At 41.8% G+C, this 14,631-nt stretch overlaps 1 long non-coding RNA gene across 6 annotated transcripts in view; it reads left to right on the top strand.

Moving 5' to 3' along the window:
- The window catches only part of LOC113842709 (uncharacterized), a 170,031-nt gene that overhangs the window by 77,787 nt on the left and 77,613 nt on the right, over positions 1–14,631 (top strand). The window contains exon 4 of one of the 6 annotated variants that reach the window (XR_011806879.1): positions 8,291–8,407. The exons of the other annotated variants lie outside the window; for them this stretch is intronic. This is a non-coding gene — a long non-coding RNA (uncharacterized lncRNA). The remainder of the gene's footprint in view (positions 1–8,290; positions 8,408–14,631) is intronic. 6 annotated transcript variants of the gene reach the window in all.

Genomic DNA, 14,631 nt, shown 5'->3' on the forward strand with positions numbered 1-14,631 from the left:
AGAAAGACAGAGGGAGCCCAGACATGCAAAGTGGCACCTGCAGAGGGGCTCCCTCAAAGAGGCAGGAGCTTCTGCTCCTGGTGGTGGTGTGGGAGGCTCTGGACCACCACTGGCTCTGCCAAGGGCAAGGGGAGATGCTGATCCCCAGCCTGTGCTGCCTTTCCTGAGGAATATGGGGTGGCTGCAACCCTCTCCAGAGCTGGGGAGGGGAGAACAAACCAAGCACAGCTTCTTCCTTCACCTGCTGCTTCACAGGATCTTTTTATAATATCCATCTCTGAAAGCAACCACTCTTTGCTGGCATAATTACCAGAATATTTCTTCATTTATCTAAACTGAAGTACTGTTTGGGGAACAAACTAACTCTGTATCTTGCAAAAGATTTATCATAGCTCTTTTTAGGATGTTTGGAAAACCAGATGGGGCAAAATGCATCTGTGGTGGTTGCAGTCCAGCTACAAAGGCAGAAGAGAGGAAGCTATCTACCAGGGCAAGCCTGAGGTGGCTGATAATGGAGAAAAAAAATGTTATTGTAGCTTCCCAGTCTAATAAAGCTTTCTCAGCTGACTCTGAGGTGACCACGAAGTGGTTGGGCTGCTCCTGGTTTCTCATCCTCCCAGTATCTACACTGGTGCTACAGAAACCCCTGGGCTTCCCACCATCCCTGGCACAGAAAGGGGCTGTTTGCCCCCCTGCCCTCAGCACTGTGTCCTTTAGGATGCTGTCTCCTTTAGGGACCTGGGAGCAAGCCTCCACCTTTGGGTTGGGTTGTGAAAGCAATTGCAAAGTAAATGCTAAAAAAAAAAAAAAAAAGTGTTTCCTAAGTGCATCCTGAGATCAATAAAGCATGCAATGCAAAGACAGGCTCCTGCTGTTCAGGGCTGCAGCAGCCTTTAACCTCAAGCCAGGAGGCCGGGAAGAGCATGTCAGGACTATGCTAAGTGGCAGCTGGTAGGAATCCTACATTAATGCAACAGGTAGTGCTCATGCATTTGTACCCAGCGGTCACAGGTTCAAGTTCCAGCTGTGAAGGGACTCTCGGCAGGTACCCGGCTGAAGAAGCATTATGTGAGAAAAGTCATGATAAAGGAAACTCTAGGAATTAAGGTTTTATTCCTGGATAAGCTCCTTCCAACACTTTATTTATTTATTTATTTATTTTTCAGAGGAGGATGTATCCCTTTTTTCCCCCCAGCAAGAAGATCATCAGTAATAAAGGTGGTGAAAAATGCAGAACGACCATTTCCCTCTTGCTAGGGGAAGAGAGAGGTTCCCATCCAATCTGAAGGCAAATGAAATAGATTCACAGATCATTTCTTCTTGAAACGAAAAGCTCAGCTTACTATTGCTGAAGCTGATAGCACAGTGGGATGAGAGTTTCTTTTTCCTTCCTAACAACGGAAAATATAACATGACATCTATGGCAAAGACATGGTTTTATTAGCCTGCTGGATCAACCTCAGTTCCTGCTAACTCCCAGGTTATCTCTTTTCTTACAGAAAAATGTGAAGAATGAGTAGGGGAAGAAGCACCACACAAGTAATCTAGGTGTGCCTTCTGTGTCTTTGGTGGGAGTGATCAGCCAGGTCCCAAACCCTCCGTACTATGGGGATGGCACTTTGCAGTATTGCATAATTAATGCTCTAGAAGTCTCTAAGGATGAAAATATTTGATTTAAAATGAAGTCACCTGGGAATAATTGTGTCTCACAAGAGTGTTTGTGTTAAGACATTTGTGTCAGTCTTTTGAGATCTTATGTGGTTTGTTCCTGTCCTTCCTGTGTGTGCATGTGCAGGCAAGGAAGTCGGGATTGAAAAGCAAAGTGGCTCTGACAGGGCAGTTTTCCTGAAGGGTATCGGGTGAGGTGTGAGTTGTGAGCAGTGGGAGTTGTTTGTAAAGCCCCAGGTGCTCCTTTGCAGGAACCTGAGGTGGGAAGAGGGTTTGGAAAAGACTGGGAGTCGGTTGAAAGGAAGGAGGTTTTGCTTTGGGGGTCGGGATTTGGGAAGAAGGAGTGGGTAGTAGGAGGCTGCAGAGGAAAGAATGACTTGTTGAGGACAAAGAATTTGGAAATGGAAGTGGAGTGCATTTTTTTTTTTTTTTTGATGTCCAGCTAATGTGTTGCATTAATGACATGGAGACTTGAGCTGGGAGAAGCCTTTTGACTCCTACATAAGCTCCCAAGAAACATGGCAAAGTGGACAAAGAAGAGAGGCTTGGAGAAGGCGAAAAAATCTTTTTCTTTCTGGTTTCCAGCTCTCTGGGAAAATGACTCTTCTGGGTTGGGATATGGACAATTGGACATCCTTGTGCTAGAAGTTTCTCTTGCTCCAGAGCAGGCTTTTGGGGCAGGAACTGGTGGATGCTTCTCTTTAGCCTGTGAAAAGTCAGACCACACGAGCATCCAGGTCCCTTCTGGCTTAAGTATGTTAATTGTTGTTCTTTCAGCTGTTTAAACAGGGAAATAGGTTGGTGTAACCTTTGCCCCTGTGTTCCCATCTCCCTTAGTGATGTTTTCCCTCTTGTGGTTACCCCTTTGGGTGTTGCCTTTGGCTGAGTGCTCCGGGTCACACAGCTTTTGCATAGCATTTGTCTCTTACCAGAGGCAAGAAATTTGTTTCCCTACTTCTGAGTGCAAATTGTGGAGAATTATTCCAGACACAGGCTAAGACAGGAAGAGTGTCTCAAAACCAGGTTCAGTGAAAGGAAAAAAAAAAAAAAAAAAAAAAAAAAAAAAAAAAAAGAGAAAAGAAGAGAGATCAAAACAATATAAAAGGAAATAAAATGGCATCACAACTCTTTGTGGGTCTCAGGATTCCTGGAAGAGGCCAGGTGTCTTGAGGTTTCAGTTCAAACAGTGCTCCCACTCTCATCAGCTTTTCTTTCAGCAGCTAAGGACCTGAGCTCCAGTTCATACAATATCAATGAAAGGTTTTACTCTGAAAGCCTGTCATTTCCATCTCACAACTATGCTGCTACCATGCTAGTTATGGACTTATTGACTGTGAACATCCAGGAAACTGTGTTTGTCCAGGTGCACTGCCTTGGGAGGTGAATCAACCTCTGTCCTTTAAAACTGCTTGGAAATCCAGGTAGCACCACTCTAGAATGATGCTTCTTTTTCCAGCTCCTCTGTCCTGTCCCCTTCACTAGAAAATCTTGAATATGTCGTCCATCTGTTTTGCACCAACTTGGAGCAGCATGGATGTTTGTCTGAATTTTCACACTGTCCTTCAAGACAAGTGGCTGTGTTTTCACACTCTCCTTTTAGGCAAGGAACCATCCCTTGCCTTTTAGACATAGCTTGAAAATTCCCTTATCCTCGGAGATAATTGTCAATGTTTCTCACTAATTCTGTTCATATCATTTCTGATTCCAACTGGAAATCAGTAAGTCCTGACAAACAGTTTATTTTCTAATCTGGAAAGAGTTTAGAGAAAAATATGCTGAGAGTATGAGCACCATTCTTACAGCTTGTCTGTTTTAGTTTTGGGTCCTTTGTTAATCGTCTTCACCATACCATAACAGAAATGTTTACTACTGCAGAAGACTGTATGAATTTAGCAGAAATTTATAATTTAGCAATAAATTTCTAAAATATTATGCCTTGATTTATTCTTAAATTTTTGTCTGATATTCACAGCAATAGCAATATGCAAACCTGAATTCACAAGATGCCAACACAGCTTTGCAAATCCAACACATTTAGGCATTCTTATCTTTAGATAAGAATTTAAAATATATATATATATTTTCTATTTGCCTATTGCTGCTTAGAAGCTAACACCAAGAAAGCAGTTTTAGCAACTGATTTTTTTTTTTTTTTAATTTATCATTCCTTTATATATACCTTTTTGTAGTCTGGATTTTCTTCTGCATTTCATATTTTCAAGAGTTTTAGTCTATTACATGTATATAATGGCATAATCAAATCAAAGGAAAAGGTAATGCTTCTTTTCTCTATGCTGCATTTGAATAAAAATAAGGTCACGGCAGAAAAGCAGATGAGACCTAAGGAATACATAAATCACCTGAAAAACTTGCAAGAAAATTCATTTTTAAATGGTTCAAAATCCTGAATGACTACAAATATTTACACCATGAAAAGTCATTGAATTTTTTATAAGGATGTCTTTTTTTTTTTTTCCAGATTTCAGATTTCTGGTTCTTGTGGGTGGACTCTGCTTATGTCAAAATCTCCGCTTTGGATATATATGTCTAGAAATCCATTTGGGTAGTCCAAAGCCAGATGAAGTCAATAGAAGTTGTTTCTCTTAATTGTAATCTGTAAAAAATGATGTTTGTATACATGTACTATTCAGTGTTTTGGAATCTGATCTGTATTCGCAGTGCAAAAAAGTGTCTAAGTCCCCTTTATATTTCATTAATTCTTCTAGTTTTATTAGTTTCTTTAGAAAAGAAGCTATCTTCCTTTTGGCTTATTCTGTCTTTTATAAGACAACCACTGCTATACCTGGATGCCAAGAAATCTGTGAATGTACTTTTCTGTGATAAATGTTTAAAGGAAATAGAAATAAGCATTAAAAGTGAACTGACTGGACTAAATAATTAAAGGGAGTGTAAGAATTCTCTCCAGCATACATCCAACGTTTGAGATTTGAAGAGGATCATTCAGCTTCAAAATAAGACGTTTCCTGTTTTTGCCTCGTTCTTGCAGTGCTTCTTGCTTGCTGCAGGAACTAGATGTAGAAGGATGGATATACTGGGAGGAAAAAAGACACCTCTGGGAAGCACTTCTTGGCTAAGTATGAAGTGCCAGGAAAATATACTTGTGAGATTATATCCTGGGGGCATTACACCCTTAATCTATTTAAATTACAGAAGAATGCTGAGTCTTTGAGGGAGCTCATTGTGTCTCAGCCTATGAATTTCTCATATTCCCACTGCTACCAATAATCACATATGGAGAGAGTAGTTCTAAGTACAATCTGATCTGAAGTTCATATCTGGGCTCCATCATTCATTTGCAAAATAGCAGCCTGTGGCATGTTCCCCACTTTCCTGAAAGATGCCTGAAATGACTCTTTTTCTGTTCAAGAGGGAAAACAGGCAGAAAGAAGAAGATAAAGGAAGAGATACTTGGTTTCTCTCCATTACCCAGTGGCAAACATTTGTGTTCAGAAGTTTGGCTCTTTTCCCCTTTTTTCTCGGAAGGGGAGCTACCAGGAAGGGAAAGGAGAGATACTTGTTCAGCCTGGTCTATGTCCTATGGAAATGTGTGACTGGGTTAAGTCTTCCCAACTATAAGCAAAGTAGAAAGCCAGCTGCTTTCATTTCCAGCCAATCAGCCTGGCCACAGTTCAGTTCCAACAGAAACACATCTAGTTATAGGGGAAATTAACCACAAAATATTGACTGTGTTTAAAATATTACAAATAGTGTACAGAACAGCCCTTAATAAAGGGGCTGTATATTCCAAAATGGTATAGCTATTTCTTTGCTGATGTGGCAGACACCAGAGAGATGATGGCTTGGCCTTTTGGACAACAGTGTTCCAGCAAAGAGCCATCAAAGTTATGGTGTGTCTTTCCCTCTGTGGATTTTAGTGTGAATATGGTTTAATTTGTTGCTGTCCACCAATGTTCTCTTATAGCAATATGGAGAAAGAAAGTCACGTCACAGGAGTTACCTTCTTGAAGCTCTTTCTGAAATCAGTGAGGATGGAAAGTAGATCTATGTCTCCAAGAACCAGTCATAGAGAAGGCACTATGTAGCTTCCAGTTCTGCCACGACTGCTACGTTACCTTCCTCTGCCTTTGCTAGGCCCTCTCATTAATTCCTGAGAGCCTGTTGTCTAATACACATTCATGGCAAATGACAATGCTCTAACCTTAAGGTATGAAGGAGGATGGCACATAAAGGATTATGAGAGGCAGGGAAAGAGAGGGAAAGAACAGTTTTGCTGTGGGCATCGATGCTGTGTGGTGCAGTGACTCTGTTGCTGTCATGAAAACTCAAGGTTCTCATTGCTGTATTTAGACAAGACCTCAGAGACCAACAATGCCATTTATTTTATTTATTTTTATTTATATATATATATTTTTAGGGGGTGTTACCTGTGAGCAGAGCACTGCTTTACATTTATTCTCTGTATGGGATGGTTTAGGCACAAAAGCCGGAGAGGACAGGTTTTAGGTATAATATTGCTTCAGTGCTCAGGCAGGGGTTATCCAGCCCCTGCCTTCAGACAAATTGGACTTGTGTGGGGCTGGATGCCCAGCTCTTTGAATCTTCTTGGCCCCATCTCCCTGGGCTTCTGCAGGCGTCTTGTCTCTGATCAGTTGAGGTCTTTGCTGAAAGCTGTCCCCCGTTCTCCTGCATGGAGGAATTGTCTGTCTGTGTCCTGAGGTGAGTGAGATATTGCTCAGATTTCAACTTCACTGCTGTGCTATGAATGCAATTTGTTTTCTGCAGAAGATTTTGGAAAGTAGATCAGACCATCCCTTAAAAAGAGCTATTACAAGGCTAAAAGAGTTCCAGCAAGGAAGATGGTAACATCATTCAGAAAAAAGGGATCCTTACCAGGCTCTCAATTACAACTGTGCAGCTTCACTAAAAGCAAAGAGCAGTGTTGGCATAAGAAATGGACACTGCTGTCCATTTAACTTTTGAGGCTGTCAGGAGCTGAGCCAAAGATTTACAGTTGTGGATATAAAGTGTCAGGGTTTGGATTAGACCTCTTCCTCTTTTCCATTGGGATGCTCAGGCAGTTGGTCATGACTTTCTTATGCTCAGTGATACTTCACAGAAAAAAAATAATAAATAAATAAAACAAAAATGCAGCTGATGTCAGAGCTGCTGTGAGCTGGATGGGGCCAGGCAGAAACTCTGCCCCTTTATCTTAACCTTTATCCATTTGGGGACTTTATTCTTTGAAGAGGAATATCTCGCTTTTCCATTTGCTGTATGCTGATAAAGCTATGAATCGACTCCTTTGCTCTGAATTTTGAACAGTTCTGTTTTTTTAAAAGATCACCTTTCTTCTTTCCCTTCTGCTTCCACTTCCCTCAAAGTCCCCTGGCCATGGTGAAATAACATCGGGCATGACCCAGGGAGAAAGAAGCGGTGCTGGAGTGTGTGTGTGCTTTGTGGCTTTCCCGTGCTTTTATTTGGCATTGAACTGTCCACGCAAGAAGAGAATTAAAATGACATGGAATTAGATTTATTTTTTTTTATCCTCAAAGTTTCCCTTCCTGAATTCCACTAAACAACTTTTTTTTATTATTATTATTTTTTTCTGGAGTTGTCTCCCTCAGGACAAAGCCTATGGGCTGTACAGGATTGAGTGTTGCAGTACTGCCGCATGCATTGAAAATCATCCTAGCACACACTTGGGGGCAGTTGTGTTTTTCTGCGATTCAGTCAAGCAGCTCTCTAAACTAGGAATCATTATCTTCGATTCTAATGGCTAACATGATGGCTAACGTGACAATCTGGGTGATGGTTACCTCTTGCTGCCTCGTGTGAATGCTAGATAGTTACCATACATGTGTGCCTGCAAGAGCAATTGCCTATTTTTTCCCTCTGGTGTTCGCATACAGCTGTCAGAGACAGGGAAACAACTTCATTGTAAAAAAATGTGTAAACAGTTCGAATGTGGTGAAAGTACTTATGGCTTTGTATAAGCTGAAAACAATATCAACCCATGACTCAGAACAAAAATACGAATCCTAATTCAAAGCATGTACGTTTGCTAATAAGAAAAACTGAAAGCTGTCAAAGGAAAAAAAAAATAAACAGAGGCCCAAAAGAAACTCGGAAGAGGCAAGGGAATGAGAGGATCAGCCAGAGAAGACTCATTTTGGTGCACAAAGCCCACTCCTGCTGTTGCTGGCGCAGCCTTCCTGGCTGGGAACTCTTGCCTGACGGGCGACCGCTGGTTGCTTGTGCCGCTTCCTGGGCATGGCTGGGGTCTGCTTCACGCTGTCTGTCTCCGGGCTGTTCCCTCCTCCATGGCAGTAGTAGCAATGGTAGGAAACTCGAAGGGTAGGCACTAGCTTCAGGCAAGAGTTGATCCAGGCTACCTGCCTGCAGCTGAATGTGCTGCTGCTTTGTGAGGCAGGGGGCTCCCCGTGCACCTCAGGAAGGGTTCCCGAGTTCAATCACACCTCCTTCTCCTTTCCCAAATTCAGTAGAGGGGCGGGGGTTATAAACTTGCTAACAGCATCAGCCCCTTGTGCCTGTGCCTGGCCTGCTCAAGTTAATTCATTTTTTGGCTCATTGCATTTTCTGCCCCATTACTGATTGCCTCTTGGGCTCTTCTCATTGCCAGGGTTTCCTGTGACCGTCAAAACAATGCTAAACAAATGAACAAAATAAAAAGTAAGCCTTCTTCAAGAGCCTTCCCCAAGCCTTTCGCTTGTGTTAGCATTCCAACTGCGCCCAACAGGTAGGCGTCTGCACTTATGTTATCTGTATTAATTAGACTGTAATACCCTTGGCACAAGACAAGGACAGGGATGCAAGAGAGTCTCTCCTGCAGCTCTCTGATAATTTATACCAACTGAAAGTCGACTGCAATGTCTTTCTCTAGTGCCACGTGTACCAATAGTGATGCATAAATAAGATTAATTTTTATTAGGCATTTTCCCTTCCTTCCAACTAATTAGCCCCTTCTCCACAATATCTGAGCCCTACACAGTATTTAATGAATGTTTCACAGCAAACTTCAGAGGCAGGATTGCTATTATTCCCAGACAGGCTGGGTGTGTTGCCCATGGTGATGGGAGAAGTCTCTGATGGAGAGAAACATGAGCTCAACTTTCTCTTCCTCAAGGTCTACGTTAGTGCTCTAACCACTGAACCCTCCTGCCTACCTACTAGAGTTTGGTGTTTGTTGCTCCCTGGCTCTGCACACCTGTGTTTTATGCTGATCTTACATAAATCCATCAGATATAAAACCTAACAGTGTCAATAATCTATCCTCTGTATTAGGTTTCTTATCCTTGCAACATCAACGTTTCTTAAATCAGAGGGAAGGGAAACATGACTGATTTAAGGGATGAACTTGCCATGTTTTTCATTACAGCTGATTACTAATATAATCAGTTCAGTAGCAGAAGTGCTACAGTTTTTTAAGCCCAACATAGATTAAGCCCAAGATTTAGCCTTGGGCCTTGCTTGACAAGACTCTGATGGATCCTCATCCCATGTTCATGTTACTGTAATGGCAGGGCAGGTTTGATTTTGCAGCCATTAGTACTTTGGTAATCAAAGCTCCTGCCATGCTACATGCTGAGTGGGGTTGAGGGAGGGTGCTGAGTCCACGCGATCCCAAGAGCAGGGGATGGGCAGGCAGACTTTGTCCACAGGATGGCACATAGCATATGCTGGGTGCACTGGGGCTCTGGTTAGCCCTTGAGGCAGGATGCAGGTTTGGTCAGAGCAGGGTTTTTTGTCCCTGCTGCTCTTGCGGTGCTGTTAACATCATGTTTGGAACCACTTTGGGAACTTGCTCCGTTGCCAAGGTCTTCACTTTGCTGCATTCTTCTGGTTAATAGAAATATTTAGCTGAAGCATGAAGGCATTGTGTTTCCAAAAGGAAAACACACAGAAAAAGGTCCGATCTTTTTTTTTTTTTTTTCTTTGGGCCTGATTGTCTCTGCTTGTTTATGGCTGCCACTAATTTGCTCGTTTGCTTGCTGGAAAATAGCTAATTAAAACCCACTTCAGCTAACAAGCTGACTGGGACCATGCAAATGTCACTCTCTGCTGTCTGCTATTTTCGTTTATACTTTACATTATTAGTGTTGTTTTTCCTCCCTCCATAGTAATAAACGCAAGGATAGATTTAGTACCCTCTTCACAGGTGTGTGCTTGTACATCAGCACATCATCCCGAGAAAAGTGCTGCTGTTTTACTGCACTTCAGTACTTTGAGTGTTATTACCCCTGACAGTTAATGGTTTCAGACTACACTGCTTGTTAGCACTAGATTCTGAACAGCTTCATCTATCTTTTTGTTTTTACACTGACTGGTCACATTAAGTATATGTGTCTGAGCTATTAGTCCCGTCTGTTCATTGCATGCATTTCATTTGGTGCGTTTTTTCGCTAAAATTAGTATGTATGTCATCCATATACTTCAACACATCGACTTTTGTTATAATTATGCTGTCATCATTTTGCTTCCACACACTTGCTAATTTATTGTAGCTAAATTAGACCTAATATTAGCAATTTTGCAGCTGTTCCCATAGACCACGCTCAGCCATATATTTGTACATTGTTTGGTAATTGGATTTGAGGGCTCAGGAACGGACTATGGCGCTTTTTAGAAACAAGGGAAAGATTTGAGGAAATGGGAGAAAAATAAAAAATACAAGCCTCAGAAGAGGCTTCAGGGGTGAATTTCTAGAGCCAGCTTAAAAGGTTTTCACATGGCCAAACAAATCAGAGAGTTAGTGTACCAGATCACAAACTTTCTAAAAGGCATGTCACATTCAGGCAGGGGATTAGTCATCCCCCTTGAATATGCTTTTTAATTTAACCAGGACTGGACCATGAAAAATCCCTGGAGACTTAAGGAGGGTCTTGGGAAATGGTTCTTACTGCAGCACACTAGAAATCTCCAGGAAAGGATCTTGGCATCAGAGAAGGATAGTCTGAGATTTCTTTAGGTTGAACTGTGGGTAGAGATGAGGGAAGGAAAATGATTTCATTCAGGAGTGCTAGCTGTCCATCAGTGGATACTGACACCCACCTCCTGCTGCTTAACCATCAGCATCAGGTGCTTAACTTCAGCTGATCTCAGTACAAGCAGAGAAGAATTTGTTTATTTTATTTTATTTTATTTTATTTTATTTTATTTTATTTTATTTTATTTTATTTTATTTTATTTTATTTTATTTTATTTTATTATTTTTAAATAAGAAGGTAAAAATCAGGAAAGCAGAAGCTCTCATGCATCCTTCCTGGGGACGGGTTATTTTATTATCCAGTGGGTACAACTCCAGCAAACAAAATTATGAGAGCCCACCGTTAAATGTTACAAGGTCTTTTTGTAAAACCCTTGGCCTTTTTGTAAATAGTTTTCTGACATGACAGAAGAGAAAACTGTGAGAGACTGTTAGACTGACACCACAGAATTAGTTAAATTCCTAAACCAATGAAAGAAACTTAATCACTGAAGAGCATACCCTTAACCAAATGGAGCTAAACTCTCTCTGCTCATGATACATATCCACCTGCTTAATAGTAATATTGTAATAAGATACAGTGCTACTGGCAGATGCACACACAAGTTTAAAAATAAGATAGTGAAATTAACAACAAAAAAAAATAATAAAAGGGTATTTGCTCAGCTCTCATCTATAACATGGAGTTCTTTCCAACTCACTGCAAGCTGTTGCAGCAGGCTGCATTCTGCTCTGCTTTTCCCTCGGCCAAAGCTTAATTTCTGTTTGGAAAAGAATAGAGCAAAGTGACCTGCCAAAAAGTAGAGCGGCATAGGCCAAGTCATGTAAGAATTCAGGCCCTACAACTGCATTGTGCAGGAAAGGAACTTGAAGGCCAAGAGCCAGGCAATTTAACACATTTTAAAATGATTGCAACTCATACAAAATATTTAAAATAAATCCAATTTAAAGCAACTCCCCCCCTCCACACACACTCACACACATAACACCATTAATAACCAACTACTTGCCAGATGATATTGTCTTGTCCTGACAAAGCCTTTATTATCCTTCCGTTCTTCCCAAATGTCAGGAAAATGGGTGCGTAGGCCTTGCAGCAGCTTGCAGCATCTACTGGATGCAGCGATGGAGAAGTTGGTCTTTTGGCAGATGTTTCCAGAAAATGCCACGACCATGATCAGTGCATCTTACAGAAAAGAGGGAAGTTTGTGCTTTGTTCATTTTTTTTTTTTTTCTAAATTATTTTATTTTATTTTTATTTCATGACAAAATTTCCTCTGGGCAAACTTCTTTTGGACTCCTTGATGTAAGGACTCAAGCAGATCAACCTCTTTCTTGTGTCTATCATTGTCACTCTTTTCCCCATTGCACACTCCTAATTTTGATGTGATTTCTCACCCTCTGGTCTTTTCCTTCTGGGTGTGAGTGGAGGTGTACAGTGGCACTTTTATCTCTTTTTTCTCTGGTCATTTGCAGTTATGATTCATATTGCTGAGCAGTGTAGAAATATGTGTGCAAAAAGCACTTGCAGAGGAAATCAGATATATTAAAATATACATTTCAAGGTAAGCAGGAAAATGAGAGATTTGGCAACATTAAGTCTTAGCTTGTACATACTCTTTTTTTTTTTTTTTTTTCAGTACTTCACCGTAACATCTTTTCTATCAAGCTGCTAAAGACCTACTAAAAGGGAGGGTACAAAATGGAGTCATTAGCAGAAACTTGTTTAAGGTCTCCACACACATATGTGCTCTTCAGGTAGCTGGCTGGGCAGTGCTGTGAGGCTCTTACTTGGAAGCTGGAGCAAAAAATGTCATGTCAGGGGCCAACTGTCTGTAATCACAGTTAGCAGGTTGAACAGACTTGTGAAAATATTTTCTTTATGTGAAGGGAGACGCTGCACACTTTGCCACAGCAGAAGTTGCTAAACCTAATGTAATATGACAAGTCCTTTGGCAGCAAAAGCCACGTTTAATAGACATACTGCCTGTGAAATGGGAAAGACAAAAGCAGTTTTCCACACAAATGTCATCTCCTCTCTTTTGCTCTATCCCTTGCCTCACCCTGCTCCCACACCCTTTGTTTCCCAGGTGACATTGGCAACACAGTGTGGTCTCCTTTCATGTCATCCTCAGCCATCTCCTCTTCCAGGTGCCCTACAACCTGGCCTTTCCCCATCTACAGCCTTGCTAGTGATGCCCACCTTAATACGTCATCCTTGTGCCTAGAAATCCAGCTGGCAAAGCAAGGGGTGCCCTTGGGCTGGGCCTTGCTCTGTTGGGAGGAAATTTGGCATGGAGGGGAACCTGGCACACCCTGGTGGCTCCCCAGGAGCCTCCTGCCACCCTGCAAAAGGAGGGTATCTCTTCCACCCATTTGTGGCAGCTCATGATGAGATTTTCTTACCAGCTGGTTGGTCAGAAAGCATCCTTGAGTCAAAGGAAAGAAGGTGAACCAAAGCTGTCCCTGTGCAAACAAGAGTGGAGTGTGAACATACCCTCAGCCCTCCTCTGAAGCTTTTCAGTCTAATTCTCCACTAGTTGGTCTGGTGGAAGAGGGCAGTGAAATGCGACCTAAGTCAAAGGTCTCTGCTTGCAGTGTTTTGCACTCACTCTGCACTGATGTAAATGATTGCATGAGGTGTGAGGTGGTAGAGAATCAGGTTCCCGAGGGCTTTTTTTGCAAGACAGCAAATAATTAATGACCATGCAACATGAGTGCAATAGCAGTAACAGTGAAATCAAGACTTACCCACACAAAAGAGTTGTTCAGTCACTGACAAACCAGCAGTTTGAAAAGGAGATTCCCATAGAAAAGTTCCTACCAGCAAACGGGGTGTTTTCTGGAGTGGCATTGCAGGCAATCAGAAGTCATGCTTTTGGGCCAGAACATCTTCGAGACCAACATACATTCAGGGGAGAAATAAAAGGAGCCCGTCAAGAACTGTGGTTCTCAACTTTCCCTTTCCTAAGAATCATTGCCATGCCTCATGGCGACTAGCAAAAATACTTGAGGGCCTACAGGGAAGCGCAGCCTTCATTAGTTTTTTATCATCCATTTTTCCCTTTCTGTCTCTGCAGGACTTCTCTCCCCCTTGGCAACCTCCTTTTTCCTCAGGGAGCTTCAGGTGGCCAGCTATGGGCAGAGGCTGTCTTCATTGATCAGTAGCTCAATAGGGACAGGCACAGGGGCTCACAGTTACTTTCTGGTCTTTTTTTTTTCCATTGAATGTACAAGGTTTCAATCTTACAGGAAAGCAACAATGAAATAAGAATAAGTGAAGGATTTTAAAACTACTGCTACTTTTTTTTTTTTTTTTTTTTTTTTTTCCCTCCAATAATTTGGCTTCTTAATGAGGCGATGTCATTAAGAGGATAGGAACAAAGCATTTGTGAGGGTGTATGAAGGGAGGGAGGTCAAGAAAGTCTCTGCAGCAGGATGCCAGGCTGGCATTTCTTACTCTTGACTCATTCTGCTACATGTTACTCCACATGGAAGAATGCATTAGCAGTGACTGGAAAAGCAAGCATAGTGTCCCTTGAACTGCAGATCGTTTCTACATTGCACTGACTGTAATAGATAGATGAGCTGAATTAACAGTGAGAGTGTATAGTGTATTATGCTCTATTTCTTTAAAGCTGCTGTAGGGAAAATCAACATACGTTAGAAAAGAGTCTGGGCACAAGCATAGCCAAAGAGAAAAGTAACAGATTGGTACTTGAGGTAAGAGTGTTTGTTTGACTTAAAAGAACGATTTAAGGATACTAAGGAATAAAATCACAAGCAACATACATTTCCCTCCAGGTTTTATCTGACTTTGCTGTCTCTGTTTTAAAATCAGGGTGCAGACATTCCCAGCTTCCTTTCTCACAGTCTGCTCACCAGACCTCCAGGTTCACTCAGGAGCACAACACGTTGGTCCTCCCCTACAGCTTGCACCTACGCCACTTTCTGTAGCTCATTCAAAGGCCAGTGGT

This window comes from Anas platyrhynchos, chromosome 2 (genome assembly GCF_047663525.1).
Source record: "Anas platyrhynchos isolate ZD024472 breed Pekin duck chromosome 2, IASCAAS_PekinDuck_T2T, whole genome shotgun sequence".
Classification (NCBI taxonomy): domain Eukaryota; kingdom Metazoa; phylum Chordata; class Aves; order Anseriformes; family Anatidae; genus Anas; species Anas platyrhynchos.